The 19486-nt window shown below is 44.6% G+C and overlaps 2 pseudogenes; both read right to left on the reverse strand.

The window, feature by feature from the left end:
• Positions 1 to 669: 669 nt before the first annotated feature.
• On the reverse strand, positions 670 to 2117 carry LOC101019225 (annotated as a pseudogene).
• Positions 2118 to 16340: 14223 nt separating this feature from the next.
• LOC108580401 lies at positions 16341 to 18458 on the reverse strand (annotated as a pseudogene).
• Positions 18459 to 19486: the final 1028 nt, after the last annotated feature.

The raw sequence follows: 19486 nt of genomic DNA on the forward strand, positions 1-19486 counted from the left end.
TGTGTGCCCCACATGAAGAACTGGCTGCAGGACAGTGATCCATTAGGTCTACCAAAAAGCAGGGGGACTCAAGGTTCAGCCTAGAAAGAGGGGTCCCTGCCAAGTCTGGCTTTTACCTGTACCCAGGTCCCAAACAGATCTTGGGTTCCCTAAGTGACAAGGCTGGAGCCCAGTACCAGCCATCAAGAGGGCCAGAGTCATCTCAGCGAGTCAGTGAGCACCTCTTAAAGTTCTTATCTAGGGTAAATGATGAAAAACTAGGTAATGAGGTCCCCCATACATCCCTGCCGAGATGATTTAGTCTAGCTTTAAAGCAGTACAAAAGGGCTTCTTCCACACAAGAGCAAGCTTTGTACTAATGTTTCTCAAAAACCAATAATGCCTCCAGCTCTAGCCTCTAATTAACAGGTTTTTAAAAATATACCTTTCCGGCCAGGCATGGTGGCTCATGCCTATAATCTCAGCACTTTGAGAGGCCAAGGGGGGCGGATCACCTGAGGTCAGGAGTTCAAGACCAGCCTGGTCAACATGGTGAAACCCTGTCTCTACTCAAAATACAACATTTGGCCAGGTGTGGTAGTAAGCACCTGTAATCCCAGCTACTCAGGAGGCTGAGGCAGGAGAATCGCTTGAATCTGGGAGGCAAAGGTTGCAGCGAGCCAAGATTGCACCACTGCACTCCAGCCTGGGTGACAGCGCGAGACTCCGTCTCAAAACAAAACAAATATATATATATGAAAGACATACATATATCTTTCCTATGTCAGAGCCAAGTTAAAAGGGGAATGGGGCAAGAAACCCTCTTTACCAGAGGACTGGAAGAGAAAGCACTCCAGAAGCCGGTAGGTGTGAGCACATTCAAGTCACTGGGTTTGAGGTGATGGGTCTGTGTCAGCTGTGTCCACCTAGTCATGTGGTTGGTCGGGGCACGGATCAGTTCCATTGGAGAGGGCTTATGGGCTCCTCGGTAGGCCTGGGTGGCAAAACTTGCAGAATCATCCTTCTGAAGGGATCTCGGTCCAAAGAGGCTCCACTTATCTGACAAGTTTCTGTCCTTATCTCCACTTCCAGAATCCATGGCGCTGGGATCTGGGCCAGGTAAAGCTGTGGAAGAACCAGAAGTGAACCAGCCTTTGGGCCTCTGCTCAGGGGAACAGTGAGGAGCGCAGCTTGGGGCAGACTGGGCCGATGCAGGCTGCCTCTCTTGTCTTGTTCTTTCTCCACTCTGTAGCTTTAGTTAGTGGAGCACTTCTGCCACTCAAAGGTACTTGGTTTCCTCCATGGTGAGGCCCTTGTAGGGTGTGTAACCAGCACCTCTCAGCCCTGCTTGTCGCCCAAAATGCTGAGTACTTTCCTGGGTCTGTTTTGTGAGCAGAGAATTCGTGATGATATGGGTAGCTTTAGACTTCACCACTGGGACCGTGCCACACTGTCATGGCAGGGGCGGGTAGGCTGGCTTCTCCTTCCTTCTCCTCAGTGAGGGACTGATACTTGCACTCTGGAATCACTGCCTTCCAGAGGATGCTGCCCGTGTCCGATGGAGGAGGAGTCACGGACACAGGGTCCTTGAGGCCATTATCATAGCTGGATGCCCAGCAGTTTATCCTGATGGGCAGGGACATCTTGCCTAGAGGCCCACCAGCCTCAAGAGCAGGCACTTCTGGTTGTGTTGAAGCCAATAAAAGACTGGGACCCAGGTGCTTTTTCCATATAGAATTCCGAGCTGAGTCCGTGCCACCACAGTGAAATGATGTAACGACTATGCTAACAGACGTTAATGAGGAACACGGTGCAGCGGCTGCAAATTAGCAAAGCTTCCCAGGAGAGTGCATCCAGAGGTTCTGTTATCCTGCTGCTGCTGCCGCTGGGCTGCCTGCGGCCTGGAGTCCATCGCTAAAGAGGTTCCGAGGGCCCACGTCTCCCGAGAGGCTGTGATGCAGTCTGGACCCAAGGCACGGTGAGAGCAGCGTGGACACCGAAGGTCTCCAGGACCCAGCAGACAACACTGCCCTCCTGCTACGGTTTTGAAGGGTGTTCTTTTCTGGACTCAGCCTTTACATGGTTGCTATAAACATTAGATTATTTTTTAAAGCAGTTACAGATGCTTTTTTTTTAATTTTGAAAGTTTCTGCTTTTTTTTTTTTTTTTTGAGACGGAGTCTCGCTCTGTTGCCCAGGCTGGAGTGCAGTGGTGTGATCTCGGCTCACTGTAACCTCTGCCTCCTGGTTCAAGTGATTTTCCTGCCTCAGCCTCCCGAGTAACTGGGATTACAAGCGCCCCCCTCCCCACCACACCCAGCTAATTTTTGTATTTTTAGTCAAGACAGGGTTTCATCACATTGGCCAGACTGGTCTCAAACTCTTGGTCTCAAGTGATCCACCCACCTCGGCCTCCCAAAGTGTTGGGATTACAGGCATGAGCCACTGCAACCTCCACCTCCTGGACTCAATAAAAACTTTTTTTTAAAAGTTTCTGCTTTAAACTTTAAACTTTAAAAAGTTTAAAGCAGAAACTCCAGCCTGGGTGACAGAGTAAGACCCTGTCTCAAAAAAAAAAAAAAGTAAGTTTCTGTTGGGGGAGAGGAGATTGGGGCGTCATACTCTGCCATTGTGCTGACGTTGCTCTATTTATTTTTACATTCAAACTTTCTTTTGTAATAAAATATATCTTGAAAGGCATCAGTGGTGGTGTGGCTTTATTCATTTTTAGTTTGAGAATGTGCACATTTTCTTCCTGATATTTGGCAACTTAAAATTATCAAAAGGCTTAGGACCCAGTTAAGGGAGTTTATTCAAGTGCACTGTGAGGGTGACCATCACCAAAGAATGGTGATCAGTGTTCCTAGTGTCCTTGTGTGGGGAAAAGTGAGGGTCACTTATGAGATCAAAAATGGAGGTGCTGAACAGAATCACATTTTCCATACAGAGGCTAACATGCAGATATAGGATTTGATTGGCTACTATTGATTCCACGCTAAGGGGGTAACTTAACCTCCTATTGTAAGGATATAACAACCACAAGGTCTCCAGCATCATTTTGTGTAGGTTTGAATGAAGAATGGGAAGTCTGGTTGACATATAACATCTCAACACAAAAGTCAGGAAGCAGTGGTCATACACCAGAGGAAAAGAATGGTCATGTTACATGACTCAGTTTGCAAGGCTTAACTTTTCTTCTTAGCACAGTACATTTGGAAGATCCTAACATTTTATCTCTTTTCACATATGGCAGGTGGATACATCAGTGTCCCAGGTGGGGCTGGCTATGCTCTAGAGTACTGGCTCTCCCTGTGGTCTCTACTGTCTATCAAGTGGTACCCAATCTCCTACCACAACGGGCTCAATGTTTTCAGCCAGACAACAGTGTGTGTGCCTTTATTTGCAGCTCAGATAAATATCTTCTCACAATCAGTTCAGCTGAAAAATATTTATTGAGTACTATCTGTCAAGTACAGCAGAAAGCATGGGGGTATAACTGAGGACATAGAGGCTCCATGCTAGAGGAATGTACTTCCAGTGAGAGAGACAGATGGTAGGCAAACCATTTTAGGACAATGGGAGCTGCCATGATGGAGGTATGTAGATGGTCCAGTGGGGGCCCAGAGCAGGAACTTGCTGGAGCTGAGCATTTTTGTTTGTTTGTTTGAGACAAGGTCTTACTCTGTTGCTCAGGCTAGATGCAGTGGTGTCATCATAGCTCACTGTAACCTCCAACTCCTGGGCTCAAGCGATCCTTCTGCCTTAGCGTCCTGAGTAGCTAGGAATACAGGCATGCACCACCACACCTAGATAACTTTTAAAATTTTCTGCAGAGAGAGGGTCTCGCTATATTGCCCAGGCTGGTCTCAAACTCCTAGGCTCAAGAAATCCTTTTACCTTGACCTCCCAAAGTGCTGAAATGACAGGAGTAAGTCACTGGCCTCAGCCCTGGGAGCTGAGTCTTGATTAGAAGTTAGCTAGATGAAGAAGGAAGGGCCACCAAACGAAAAATTCATAGCAAAGCCTGAATGAAAACTCAGGATTTCTGAGTCCTGGTCCAGCATTTTTCTTTCTTATTTAGGTTTTCAGAATCTCATCTAGAAGAGACTCATATTCTTGTTTAATCTGGCAGGGCTTTTTTTTTCTTGTAAGGTTTGTTGGGAAATGAGGTATTTTGCCCTGCTTGACAGATTCACCTACTAAAAGGATTATATAGTCACTGCTCTCAAAACCACTTCCGCAGTGAGAATGTGGTCCAGTAGATTGTGTGTCCTGGTTTTTCACACATTATTATATATCATTCTTTTTTTTTTTTTCAGACAGAGTCGTCTCGCCCAGGCTGGAGTACAGTGGCTCACTTTTTTTTTTTCAGACAGAGTCGTCTCGCCCAGGCTGGAGTACAGAGCTATCTTGGCTCACTGCAACCTCCGCCTCCCAGGTTCAAGCAATTCTCATGCCTCAGTCTCCCAAGTAGCTGGGACTACAGGCATGTACCACCATGCCCAGCTAATTTTTAAATTTTTAGTAGAGACAGGGTTTCACCATGTTGGCCAGGCTGGTCTGGAACTCCTGACCTCAGGTGATCCACCCACCTTGGCCTCCCAAAGTGCTGGGATTACAGGTGTGAGCCACCACACCTGGCCTATTATTTATTATTCTAACCTGTGTTCCAACATACTTTGATGACTTGCTTGTTCAGTGGCTTTCAGAAGGGAGGCTTTGCCTTTCTTCCTGGGATAGAGTCATCTGAGTGCTTGTCTTGGCTCAATTCTAAGTGACCGGTCTCTTTACCTGTCATCCCCATTGCCGGGTTAGATCTAGGCAGCATCCCATGAGACTCAATCCTCCCTGGAATCAGATGAGTTGACAGCGGGGTGGGCCCTGCCAGCCTAGCTGAACAGTCAGATGCTCTCCCTGAGAATCTGGAATAGGGATGCTTCCGATTCTGGGGACTGACTTGGTTAGCTACAGGCTCCAAGTACAGTTATGTGGAGTCGAGTTTCATGATGATGCTTACTTAGGCAAAGCAATAAGCAAACTGAAGTTGTGAAGGAGCAGAAACCCTGAACAGCGAGGGGAAGCCAGTCCATAGGGAGGATATGGGAGCAGGTGTACAGAGAGAAGCCAAGATGAGAAATGATGTGGCTTGAGAAACGGTTGCCATTCATTCTCTTGGTTCCCTGGAGACCCAGCTGCACTTCCTACAGCTGGGTTGTTAGATCGCCCTGTAGCTTGTACAATAAACCTTTTGCTTGAGTTGGCTTGCACGGGTTTCTGATCCTTCAGCAAAAACTTCCTGCGATTCTAGCAGTCCCAAATTGATTTCTCCCCAGATCTTTCAGCTGACGTGATTTCTTCCCCTTTTGTTACCTAGTCTGTGAGAATGAAGGAGATTCTGTGGCATCAGTGATTTTCTTTTTCCAGCTGTTGCAAAGGTATTTTACATTTGCTAGGGGTTAGAGGCAATGACTCAGTAGTTTCTCAGACAGAGGGGGAGCAGATTCATTGGTGAAGTCAACGATGGCCACTTACAAGCAGTTCCACATAAGCGGTGCATTGCCACACAGAAGTACTGAATAATTGAAAGCATGACCACACTAATAGGATCTATGCCTGGCTACATGATAGGCCATGAAAAATATCAGACCAGGAGCCAGGGAGGCAAGGTGCATAGTTCCAACCCTGCCTCTAATTGGCTGCATGATTAAAAGCATCAGGGGCGTTCAGTGCACCTTGGGGTTTCAGTGGCCTCCTCCCCTTGCTCACAGGCTCAAATGAGACAAGGTATATGAAAGCACTTTGAAAAAGTACAGAGTGCCTTACCCTGAGATATGTGAAGGACTATATTTGGTTGCTGGGAGCTGCAAGGGGCTAATATCTTTCCCACATGTCCTATCAAAGACACACGTGCAGGACAGCTGGCAAATACAGATTGGTGAAGCGTTGACCCTGGCTGTACTTTGGAATCATAGTGGTGCTTTACAGATAGAGAGGGGCCGCCTTACCCAGTCTCTCTGAATCCGAAGCTCCTTGAGCAATGCTTGGCAGCCAGGACTGAGAATCTCTTCTGCTGAGCTGTCTCCCAGTTAGGCACAGAACTCTAGGAGGCAGTAGGCCTATGTTGGCTTCTGGCGCTTGGCTGTCCCGCCGGGGCCCTGGAGGTCAGAGCCCAATAAAGAGACAGCAGGAACCAGAGCACCCAGCTGAACACAGACGCTTACTCATCCTCCCCCTCGCTGGTCACACTAATGGGACTGGTTAGGAGAGAAACTCTTCAGTGCTAACAGGCTGCAGCTGCTGTTGTGGCAGCAGCCAGGTGGTGAGTCGGCACAGTGGATGCCTGGCTTAATTTGCAGCGGGAAGCGGGGCTGGGGACGGTCTGCTTCGTCTGCCTCTCTTCGTCCCCAGCAGAGCCCTGCCTCCTGGTGAGCGGTGCAGCTGGCAGAGGTAATTGGATTTGATGAACATCTAGTCCTATGGAGACAGAACACTTTAGGTTTTCCCATGAAGGTCAAAGGCAGGCCAGATGGTTTTAAGATTCCACCTCTGGCATCTGCAAAGACAAATAATGGAAAGTTTTTTGTTTTTTTTTTTCAAATGAGTTTGTGGTTGAAAGTTTGGCTATTTCAAATGGCTAGGAGGATACACAAAATGACTGAATTTAACCCCTGAGAATACATTCTGGACTGCTATAGAATCTTCTAGAGAATGGCCTGGCCCTTCCCACCTCTCTAGCCTCATGTCTTACACCTCACAGATACACTGGCATCTTCCAGGCATGGGGCCCCCCCACACTTCCACTTCTGGAAGCGTGTTTTTTTCTCTGCATAGTTTGACTTTATCCTAACTACCCGTTTTGCTGGGCCAACCCCTGTTATCCTTCCAAACTCAGTTTGAGTCACTTTTCCGGGCAGGTGCTCTGCCTCCTCCTCGTGTGAATTTCCATCATAGAACATCCTGCTTGCAGCTTGCTTGGATCCCTTCTGCCATGCACTACTGCAGAGGGGGGCAAATACTGAGCCTCTCCAAGCCACATTCTCTTTGCATGTAAGATTGGACTAGTAATATCCATCCCTTAATGATGTGGCAAGGATGAAGTTGGCTCATTTGTACCAAGTGTTTAAAACGCCATCTGATAGTAAACGTTCAATAAATGATTGCTACTGTTCCTCTTCTGTGACGGCAGGTTTCCACATCTGCCTCCGGGGACTAGCTCAGGCCCTGCACTTAGTGTGGGCCCAGTAAGTGTCTGGCAAGGAATACTTGAGGGAGAAAGAGGAAAAACTAAGAACCTGATAAGCTTGTTAAAATGATCAGTAATGATAATCATTTTTTGAGCTGATTGTCATTTCTGCCTAATTATTAGGCAGTGCTATAATGTATGCAAATGTAACATTTACATAATACTTCCTGTGTAAGTGGCATGTTCCAGGTAGAGTAACTTACTTAATATAGTAACCCTATGAGCAAGTCTTATTAACTTTAATTTCATCATTTGCATTTTGCAAATGAGGAGCAGCCTGGCTCCAGAATTGGTGGCTCTAGTTGCTGCACCACAGTGTAGTTGCTAGAAACACGATGAAAGCTCATCCGAGTGAAAAAGGCCCAGCCAAGCTTAGGCCCCTGGAGGCCAGAGTGGAGCGGTCTTAGATGGGAAGCACATCTGTCAGAGAAGGCAGCACAGTTCAGGAAAATACCCACGGCCACATTCTCAGATGAGGCCCCTCAAAACAGTCAGCCTAGGAAGGTCACAGGGCAGAGGAACAGGTGTGCGGGTGGATAGGGCTGGGGCAGGGAGAACAGAGCATTAGTGCCCTCCCCTGGAGGAGGCACAGAAGCTCCCCACACGGTCCTCCCTGGGCCTCGGTCACCAGCTGAGAGCACAGCCTCTTAAAATTGCACCCCCTGCCTGCCTTTGTCTCCCATTTTGGGATCCCGAGAAGCCAAGCATCTCTCTCACAATGTCAGTGTGGCTTTAGAAACGCTGTTTTGTGTACTTGTTGTTGTTGTGTGCACTTTTCATGGAAACATATGCACTCGAAGGTGCCCCGGTTGCATGTTGTATTAACTGTGTCTTTTTATTTTCTGTATTCCGACGCTTTGCTGTTTTAGGGCCTTGCTATCTTGGCGGGACTCACCCCCGCCAGGGCTAATTACGAGAGAAAGTCAAGGGCTGGCCTGAGGGTGCATCTTTCATATGCAAACCAACCAATCTAGAATGCCCATCAGTGACACTTCCTCTCTTGTACTGACACTCCCAGCCAGGCCATAATTCCCCGCCCTCATCACCCCAGGGCTAGGTAGCAAACAACTAGGCACAGTCCCTATACTCCAGAAATTACTTGCTGAAATTGCTCAGACAAGACAGTCCTCAACCCGCTTGTCCTGTTTTGCATACTCTTTTCCTTGGAAACCACAGTAGAGAGCCTTGCTCACGGTTTCCCCCTCTCCCTCTGTCTTCAACCAACTCTAGTGCTTGCCCGTGTGCCCCATGTAGAGGAGTGACAGCCTCTTCCTCTCAGTAATTGCAACAAAGCTACCTTATCAGTGGCAGTCTTCTGATCTGTTGGCTTCATCAGACCTGAATAATAATAAAATCTGCGTTTCAAAACATGTGTGTATTGCCTTAGAAATGCATCTGGGAAAAACTCAAACTTTCTTCTCTCTTACATCACAACAATCTAATCTGACCAGAAGTGGAGGGGATTTCCTCCCACCACCAAGCAAGCAGTCGATTCTGTAGAGCACACCAACTGGGTGTCCTCCAATTCAATTCCCACACTGTCTACCTGGAGAGAGCATCAGACCCCACAGGTTGAAGGCTCAGTCCCCAAGGCTGCCCCCCACCCCAGATACCAGTCTCAAGTTTGGGCTTCTGGAACTCTGACCCACCAGCTTCAAGTTGGGGTTCCCATGACACCCCTTTGAGTTCAACTAATTTGCTGGAGCAGCTCATAGAATTCAGGCAAAGACGAACTTATGTTTAGCAGTTTATTATAAAGGATATGGTTATGCCCAGACCGTTTATTCCCCGAAGAAGACCACCAGAGTCCAGAGTCAAAGCTAAGCAGCAAGGATCTTTATTACAGGTTCGAACCTGGAACTCTCACTCGCTCGCGAAACGAGACGGGCAGGAGAGTTCCCCCACTGAGCTCCGAGCAGTGTTATATAGTCTAAGAAAAGTGGGCCTAGAATTATTATACAAATCAGATATATGATTGGCTAGTGTTTGAACAAGGCGATTTGGCTAACTATGATTGGTTCCCGCCATTTCTGATATTTCGGTTCAACCCTTGAGGCGGGAGAGCAGTTTTACACAAAGGCAGTTAATTATATTGCGTCAGGTTGCCCAACTGGTTTATGGCAGCAAGAGTTTATCTTACTTAAACACGTCTTGTGACCCTGCCTCAGAACTTACAAAATCTCTGGTACGTGCAGAAAAACAGGTACTCACAGAACTTACGAAATCTCTGGTATGTGCAAAGATTAGAGAGCAGAACAAAGGGTTTAGCAATAGGGTGTAGCGGGGGGGCAGGTACACATCTATCTTTGTGTCCTTTCAATATCACAAAGGATACTGACAGAGAGATGCATAGGGTGAGGTATGGGGGAAGGGGCACAGAGCTTCCATGCCCTCTCTGGGCATGCAACCCTCTAGGAACCTTCCCGTGTTCAGCCATCTGGAAGCTCCTCGAACCCTGCCCTTTTTGAGTTGATGGAAACTTCATTAGGTAGGCATGATTGATTAAGTCATTGATCACTGGCCATCAGCTCCTCTCCCCTCTCCAGAGGTTACGGGGTGGGGCTGAAAGTCGCAGTCCTCTAATTATGCCTTGTTCTTTCTGGTGACCTGACTGGGCCCATCCTAAAGCTATCCATCAACATAAGCATACAAAAATACATCACTGTGGAGATTCCAAGGATTTTAAGAGTTAAATGCCAGGAAACGCGATAAAGACCAAATATATATTTTACAATGTCACAAGTTGTAATAGCACCAAGGCCAAAAAACATTACCAGCCATTTCCAGAGCATTTTGTTCTTTTACAGTCCAACAAACATGTATTAAGTGCTTTCTATTCCTCATACCTTCACCGATTCACTACACATTTGCCAATCATCTACTGGGTGTCAGACTGTGCTTAGGAGTCACTGAAGATTCACCGGCGAGCAAAATAGACACAGTCCCTGGCTTCACCAAGCATGTCTTTTAGTGAAAAAGACAGTTATTAGTCAAATAATCACACAAATGAATATGCAATTGCAAATGATGGGAAATGCAAGGAAGAAGAATCAAGATAGATAATATTTATCAGGCATTGCTCTGTGCAGGCTGCTCTGTGGATTATCTCCCTTAGTCCACTCACTCCCTTAGGCCTATTAGGTGAATCTTGTTAATATCTACCGCCTACACAGGAGGAAAATCAAGTGAGGCCATGCCCCAAGGCCCCCAGCAGGAGACGCAGAGCTGGAATTGAACTTGACTGGCTGATGTATGTCTCTGCATATCTTCACCATACTGCAAAACTGCCAAGCCCTGCTGAGCCACCAGCTCTGAGGGTATAACACACACCAGGGCCAGGCATGGTGGCCTGTGCCTGTAGTCTCAGCTACTTGGGAGGCTGAAGTGGGAGGATCACTTGAGCCTGGGAAGTTGAGGCTTCAATGAGCTATGATCACATCACTGCATTCCTTCCTGGGCGACAGAGGGAGACCCTGTCTCAAAAAAACCGAAAAACATGCCAGGCATGGTGGCTCAGGCCTGTAATCCCAGCACTTTGGGAGGCTGAGGTGGGCAGATCACCTGAGGTCAGGAGTTCGAGACCAGCCTGGCCAATATGGTGAAACTCCATCTCTACTAAAAATACAAAAATTAGCCAGGCATGGTGGCAGGCGCCTGTAATCCCAGCTACCTGGGAGGCTGAGACACGAGAATCGCTTGAACCCAGGAGGCAGAGGTTATAGTGAGCCGAGATTGAGCCACTGTACTCCAGCCTGGGCGACAAAGCAAGACTCCATCTCAGAAAAAAAGAAAAGAAAAACATAAGGAAGAGAAAATATATTTACTATTCGTTAAGTGGAATAGATTGTCATCATCAAGGCCTTCATCCTCATGTTGCGTAGGCTGAGGAGGACGAGGAAAAGGAGGGGCTGGTCTTGCTGTCTCAGGGGTATCGGGGGGGAAGAGGTGAGGAGGTGGAAAGGGAGGCAGGAGAGGAAGGTGAACTTGGTATAACTTTTATTGAAAATAAATTCACATGTAAGTGGACTTGCACAGTTTAAAACCATGTTGTTCGACAGTCAATTGTATTCTGCTTTTCTATCTGTCAGGTAGAACTGCTTCCCAGGGTGAGGGTGGACACATCCTAATTCGGGATGTGTCTCTTTGAGGGCAGTGCGGTGCCCTCAAAAAGAAGGAAGGCTTTAATGGGGTCGAATCTTTGCTTTGCTACTTACTGGCTGTGTGACCTTAAACATGTTACTTAACCTTTATGAGCTGGTTTTGGTATTGGCCCAATGGGATACAATATTAATCTTGCTGGGCTGTGTTAGGATTCAGGTTCACGTGCAACTAGACCTTGGCAGAGAGCAGGCCCTCTCTTCCTCATTTACAGGGCATGTGTTCTTCCTACAGGCACTGGACCAGAACTTGAACAGCGAAGCCGACTTACTCTGGGCAGCAGCAAGCAGACCCTTCATGATGTCACAGGGTTGCCGGAGTCTTTTCTGTATCTTCTTTGGCCTGCTTTTCTTGCTCCTCTGGGACTCCCATGCAAGGCCAGACTTAAACAGGCACAAATAAGGAACCAAAGACGCAGCCTCCAAATGATTGCTGTGCGCAGATCCAAGTGACCTCAAATACCCTCATACTTTGCTGCCCTCAATTTTGTAAACATATGTACAAGATCGTGTATCCCTCAGGACTTCTGTGAGAAGACAGTCTTCCTCGTGCTAGATATTTTCAGCAGACGCGTTAAAGATAAGAAAACAAAAAACTTTTCACACCGATGGGAGAGAAGCACGTATTGGTTTTATCCAGCTCCCCACCCTCCAACTGTGACTTGTAGGAGAGGAGTGAACTTGGCAGAGACTAAACTTGCTCTTTCATTTTTGATGCTGTTTCTTTGATTTTTTGACTTGATCCAACAGTATCTCAGGAGTTCTAACAGAAGAAACAAACAAAAAACCCACCATGTAGAAATTCCTTGAGATCATGTAATACCTAAAATCGTTCATATAAGTTTTAGTTAGTTTTATTAAATATGTCAAAAAATAACATAAACGCATACCATATAAATGAATAAATTGTTCTTATACATAGGCTCAGCCCAGACTCAAGGGATGAACACATCTTCTCCATATATATGTAGGGCACTCTTCCTGGTCTAGACCGATGCTCCACAAACCACTTTATGCTGGTTTTGCCCAGGGTGAGGAGTTACATTTGGAGTTTCTTCCAAGTCTCCAGTTCTGTGACAGAGACAAATCCCTGCCCTTTGAAGTATTGAACTAGAAACATGTTTTATCTCCGTTTAGGGCAAGAGACAGGACCCAAGGAAGATACCTTCTTTTTCCCCCTAGACCTTTGGATTGATTTTGCTAGCTCCCAATACCTATTGCCCTTTATTGTAAATGCTGGAGTTGCCCTGGCCTCGACCTTCGGATGGTGGTGGTGTCCATGGTGGTGGGAAGGAGAAAAATGTGCTGTGTTAATCTCTGACCGTATTGTGCCAATGACTGGTAATGGAGGTCAGCTGAGCTGAGGGTACCCCAGAGAGCATTTATTTAGCTTATCAGATGGTATCAAATATGCCAATTTTTGTGAGGGCCTGGGGATGCTTTAACCAGGAATCATATCTTTGGACATTGGCTTTTTCTGTTTTTAATCGAAAAGTTAAAAAACAAAGTCCATCACAGGACTTATCTTTCCCTCTATATATTTGGATATCTCGAACCAACTTCTCAGTTATATGACTAGCAATTACCCTCACAATCATTGACTGTGATTATTACCCTCACAATCAATAATATTCTCTCCTGTTTTCCTTATTTCTTAAAGAATGCTTTTATTACATATTAAGTAGAGTTTCCACAGTTGCTTAGGATACTGCAAGAACATGTCACTCGTACCTGACAAGAAAATCCAGGTAATCTACAAAATAATAATTTTTTCAAGGTTGTAAGTTATAAAGCAACCAGGGGACTGAATTTCAAATGTGCTAAATCAAAGGTGTGGCCGCACAGTCTTGTGCTAAGACCTCAGAAAGAGAGAAAGGTTAGAGTACTCAGTCACGCAGAAAGCTCTTTGAAGAGGTTGAGGTCCTCCAGGTTAAGGCTCTTGTGCTGGGAAGAGGAGCCTGGATTATCTAGGTGGGCCCAATCTAATCACATGATTGCTTAAGAGTGGAGATCATTTCCTGGCTGCTGAGAACCAGAGAAATGGCTCCACAAAAAAGACTCTGCCCACTGTTGCTGGCTTTGAAAATGGTGGAAGGGAGCCACAGGCCAAGGAATGTGGATGATCCCACCTTAAATATAATGACATATATAGGATAAAAGTAAATGGATGAGAACAGTAAACAAAGCAGGAGTGCTTATATTAACATCAAAGTCAAATTCCAAACTAGGAATTTTACTAGGGATGAGAAGAGCCTTTCTATAATGATGGAGGGGCCAATTCCTTAATGAGCTGTAACAACCCCAAGTGTGTAGATATGGAAAAACACAGCTCCAAAATACATAAAGCAAAACATGATGGAACTAAAGAAGAAATAGATATATTCACAACCACAGCTGGAAACGTCAACATTCCATTCTGATTGATAGAACAAGTTGGTAAAAAGATTCAATAAGAATATAGAAGACTTGAATGACACAATTGTGGGAGCTGGCCTCCAAGATGGCTTTCAGTGGTATTCATACGTATGTGCAGTACCCTTCACATCATATTTGAAATTCTTGCAAAATTTCTTTTATTTTTAAAATTAAAACATTTATTCTATTTTTTAACATTTATTTATTTGTGTTTATTAATTTTTTTCGAGACGGGATCTCGCTATGTTGCCCAGGTTGGTCTGGAACTCCTGAGCTCAAGGGATCCTCCCATCTCAGCCTCCTGAGTACCTGGGACTATAGGCATGCACCACCGTGCCTGACTCAAAATTTCTATCTCTTGTTCTTTACACCTTATTCTATATAATTTCTTCATAGTTATTCTTTATTCCATGAATTCTCTCTTCATCTGTGTCTCATCTGCTGTTAAACCAACATTGAGTTTTAAATTTTGATTATCATGTTTTGGCTGGGTGTGGCAGCTCACGCTTATAATCCCAGCACTTTGGGAGGCTGAGGCAGACAGTTCACTTGAGGCTAGGAGTTCGAAACCAGCTTAACCAATATGGCAAAGCCCCATCTCTACTAAAAATACAAAAATTAGCCGGGCATGGTGGCACATGCCTGTAGTCCCAGCTACTAGAGAGGCTGAGGCATGAGAATCATTTGTACCCAAGAGGCAGAAATTGCAGTGAGTTGAGATCACGCCACTGCACTCTAGCTTGGGCTCCAGCCTGGGCGACAGAGACAGACTCTGTCTCAAAAAAAAAAAAAAAAAAATTATGTTTTTCATTTTTCCAAATCTTGCCCATATAACATTTTTATTCTTTAAAAATATTGCATATATTCTTTTATATTCTATGTCTAATTTAAATTTCAGAAGTCCTTGTGGATTTGATTCTGTTGTTTTTCCTGGATCCATCTCATGGAGATTTGTTTTCTTGGTATTAAGTGATATTTTTTGTGACTTCATATTTGTTGGAATTTTATTTGTGGGAATTCTTTGTGTCCCCCGTCGAAAGCAGTTTTCTTTATGAAGGATTTGTATCTGCTAGATGGGCACTATTTTCTTTTTCTTTTTCTTTTTTTTTTAGGTAGAGTCTTGCTCTTGTTGCCCAGGCTGGAGGGCAATGGTGCAATCTCGGCTCACTGCAACCTCTGCCTCCTGGGTTCAAGCAATTTTCCTGCCTCAGCCTCCCAAGTAGCTAGGATTGATTCCAGGCACCAGCTACCACGCCCAGCTAATTTTTGTATTTTTAATAGAGATGGGGTTTCTCCATGTTGGCCAGGCTGGTATTGAACTCCTGACCTCAGGCAATCCATTTGCCTCAGCCCCTCAAAGTGCTGGGATTATAGGGGTGAGCCTCAGTGCCTGGCCTAGATGGGCACTATTAACTCAGAACCTGGTTTTTAAAAAGATTCAGTCTGAAGTTTTTCTAGGCAAAAAATAGTATGGATTTGGGCTACAAAACTATCTGAGAACTACCATGAGGTATGAATCCCTGAGTTTTTTTCCCCCATCCATATATGCCAATTTATGAGACAGCAATTTTCTTCATAGTCTACTCTGGCTGAGGACAAGCTTACTTCAGATTTGCTCTTGCACTGAGAGTATACCCCTTTGGGATCTTAGCATTATGAGGGTATCTCTCTCTCTCTCTCTCTCTTTTTTTTTGCTGTTTAATAACAATAATAATAATAATAATAGTTATTTGAGAGTAGTTTGAGGTTTACAGAAAAGTTGCAAAGCTGCAGACAGTTCCTGCATACTCAGTTTCCCCATTAAGATCCTCCCATTATCTTGCACAAGTGCTTTTAAGTCATCTTTCTCTCACTTCTTTTTCTTTTTTTTTTTTTTTGAGATGGAGTTTCGCTCTTGTTGCCCAGGCTGAAGTGCAGTGGCGTGATCTTAGCTCACCGCAAACTCTGCCTCCCGGGTTCAAGCGATTCTCCTGCCTCAGCTTCCCAAGCAGCTGGGATTACAGGCACATGCCACCACACCTGGCTAATTTTTGTATTTTTAGTACAGACAGGGTTTCACCATGTTGGTCAGGCTGGTCTCAAACTCCTGACCTCAGGTGATCCGCCCACCCTGGCCTCCCAAAGTGCTGGGAATACAGGCGTGAGCCACCGTGCCTGGCCATAGCCATCTCTTTCTTTTTTTTTCCTTTTTTCTTTCTCTCTCTCTCTCTCTTTCTTTCTTTTTCACAAGAACAGTAAGTCTTTTATTTATTTATTTAGGTTACATGAGTAAATTCTTTAGTGGCGGTTTCTAAGATTTTGGTGCACCCATCACCTGAGCAGTGTACACTGTACCCAGTGTGCAGTTCCCTATCCTTTACCCGCTTCCACCCTTCCCCAAGACTCCAAAGTTGATTGCATCATTCTTATGCCTTTGTGTCCTCATAGCTTAGCTCCCAAAGGTATCTCTTAGTGTATTTCCCACCCTAGGCAGCCCCTGGTCTTTCTCTCCTGTGTCTTATGTCCCTTGGGGTGTAAAAACAGGAACTTTGGTAAGTTTCTATCTTATTATGATGGTTTCTTATTTTTTCTGTATTTTAAAACTTTTCATTTAAGCTAATTTCTTACAAAAAAATTAGAGAAAATTACCATATACCTTTTCCCAAATTCCATAAACATTAACATCTTACATAATTAATTATGATGATCAAAATCAAGGCATTGATGTTTACATAATACGATTTTCTGATGTATATGCCATATTCACATTTTGCCAGTTGTCCTACTCATGTTCCTTTTCTTCTCTAGTATCCAGTCCAGGATCCCATGTTCTACTAAATTATTGTCTCCTTGGTATCCTTTAATTTGGAATATTCCTTACTCTGTGCCTTTCACTTTTCGGTTAAGATGTTGATTATTCTGTTATTTTTAATGACTGATTTGTATTTTATTATTAAAAGTTTACTTCAGTGGTTCTGTATGTATGAACTCTTCCTAGATTCTTTTCTGGTCTTTTCTTCCCTTTCTTCTTTTGTTTTGCTATTACAAACAATGATTAAATGAATGAATACATAGGTAAATGAATCTTATTTTATTAATAAAGAAAATTGTATTTACTTAGAAGCATTTAGAATGTCAACAAAACAACTGCAACTTTTTTTTTTGCAACTACAAGGTGGTATTCAGTGAATAGAACAATAATTATTTCATATAAGCTACATCAGAAACAACAGAAGATGAAAAAACTACCATCCCCTTTCGTTACTAATTTATGCTGTGCACCAGCAACAACCTGTTTAAATTTCCATGCCGATTTACAACCCCATACTGGACCAGGCAAGGTTAGTGGCTATTGAACATACCACCAGGACAGGGCTATCTAAAGACACATTCAGTAATGTGTTAACTATACAAAAAAGACACGGTACAGTTAAAAATAAATCTTACACAGCCTCCCATTTCAATGTGTTTCTTTAAAAGGGGTGAGTTGTGTACAGGGGGGTTATATGCTTTAAAGACAAGAAAAAGAAAACTGCTAGAACCAACTTGTTCATCGTCATCATCTTCTTCATATTCATCTTCATTTTCTTCCTCCTTGTTCTTTTCCTCTTCCTTCTTTTTCTTACTCTTTCAGCTTGACGACTCCCTTCTTTGCTGCATCGGGCTTTCCTTTAGCTCAATATGCAGCAATATCCTTTTTGTATTTTTCCTTCAGCTTTGCAGCCTTCTTTTCATAAGGCTGCTTGTCATCTGCAGCAGTGTTATTCCACATTTCTCCCAGTTTCTTTGCAGCATCACCAATGGACAGGCCAGGATGTTCTCCTGTGATTTTGGGGTGATACTCAGAACAGAACAGGAAAAAGGCTGATGGAGGCCTCTTGGGTGCACTGGGATTCTCGAACTTATTTTTTTCTCTCCCCTTTGCAAGGGATATGGCTTTTCATTTCTCTTTCCTAGCAGGTCTTGTCCACCTTTCCCATGTCTTCAATTTTCCTTTCTCTTTAGCATGTATGTGTATGGTCTTCCACCGCTCTGAGCACTTCTGAGAAAACTCTGAGGAGTTGACTGGAGCAGCTGGGTACTTCTTCCTATGCTCCTCCTGACAAGCTTGCACAAAGAATTCAGATGATGACATTTTGCCTCTCGGCTTCTTAGGATTTCCTTCGACCATGCTTAGTTATCTTTCCTCAGCAAGGCACAGAGCTGCCCAGTGCCTGTCTGGCAAGTCCAGCTCTCCCTTGCCCCAGTGCTGTCTCTGTGGAGCTCAATGTACTGCAATGGCTGTGACAGTGGGAACCAGACGCAGCCTCTGTACTTTCTCTGCTCTGTAACCAGGTACCTGAATCTTTAGGTACTTGTAGAAACTTACTCATAGGGTAAATTTGTAGAATGATATTACTGGGTTAAAATGCTCTTACATACATAAATATTGCCAGCAGCATCATCTTTTTATTTTTATTTTAAAAACCTACGAGAGTAAAATCTACTTTTTTGGTGTAAAGTTTTATGTGTTTTACATGTGCATAGAGTCTTGAAACTAACAGCACGGGCAGGATACAGAACAATTTCAACAACTTAAAGAATTCCCGGCCGGGCTCAGTGGCTCATGCCTGTAATCCCAGCACTTTTGGAGGCCGCGGCAGGTGGATCACCTGAGGTCAGGAGTTCAAGACCAGCCTGGCCAACATAGTGAAGCCCTGTCTCTACTAAAAACACAAAAAGTTAGCTGGGCATGGTGTCAGGTGGGCAGGTCCCAGCTACTCAGGAGGCTGAGGCAGGAGAATGGCATGAACCCGGGAAGCGGAGGTTGCAGTGAGCCGAGATCGTGCCATTGCACTCCAGCCTGGGCAACAAGAGCAAAGCTCCACCTCAAAAAAAAAAAAAAAAAAAAAAAAAAAAAAAAGAATTATCTTCTGTTTTCCTTGTGTAATCAGACACTCTTGTCCCTGGCAACCACCCATCTGTTCTCCGTTCTTATATTTTTGCCTTTTCCAGAATGTCATGTTGCGGGAAGTCAGGGACCCTGAATGGAGGGACCAGCTGCAGCCGTGGCAGAGGAACATAAATTGTGAAGATTTCATGGACATTTATTAGTTCCCCAAATTAATACTTTTATAACTTCTTATGCCTGTCTTTACTGTAATCTCTGAACATAAATTGTGAAGATTTCATGGACATTTATCACTTCCCCAATCAATACTCTTATAATTTCCTATGCCTGTCTTTACTTTAATCTCTTAATCCCATTATCTTCATAAGCTGAGGATGTATGTCACCTCAGGACCCTGTGGTGATTGCGTTAACTGCATAAATTGTTCATAAAGCATGTGTGTTTGAACAATATGGAATCTGGGCACTTTGAAAAAAGAACAGGATAACAGCAATGTTCAGGGAACAAGGAAGATAACCATTAGGTCTGACTGCCTGAGAGCTGGGCAGGACAGAGTCATATTTCTCTTATTACTGAAAACAGGTAAGAGAAATATTGCTGAATTCCTTCCCCAGTAAGGAATATTAGTAATTAACAGCCCTGGGAAAAGAATGCATTCCCGGGGCAGCAGTGGTGGGGGGCTCTAAAATGGCCACTCTGGGAGTGTCTGCCTTATGCAGGTGTAGACCAGGGCTGAAACACGCCCTGGTCTCCTGCAGTGCTCCCAGGCTTGCTAGGATTAGGAAATTCCAGCCTGGCAAATTCTAATCAGACTGGTTCTCTG

This window comes from Papio anubis, chromosome 1 (assembly GCF_008728515.1).
Source record: "Papio anubis isolate 15944 chromosome 1, Panubis1.0, whole genome shotgun sequence".
In the NCBI taxonomy this organism is placed as follows: Eukaryota; Metazoa; Chordata; class Mammalia; order Primates; family Cercopithecidae; genus Papio; species Papio anubis.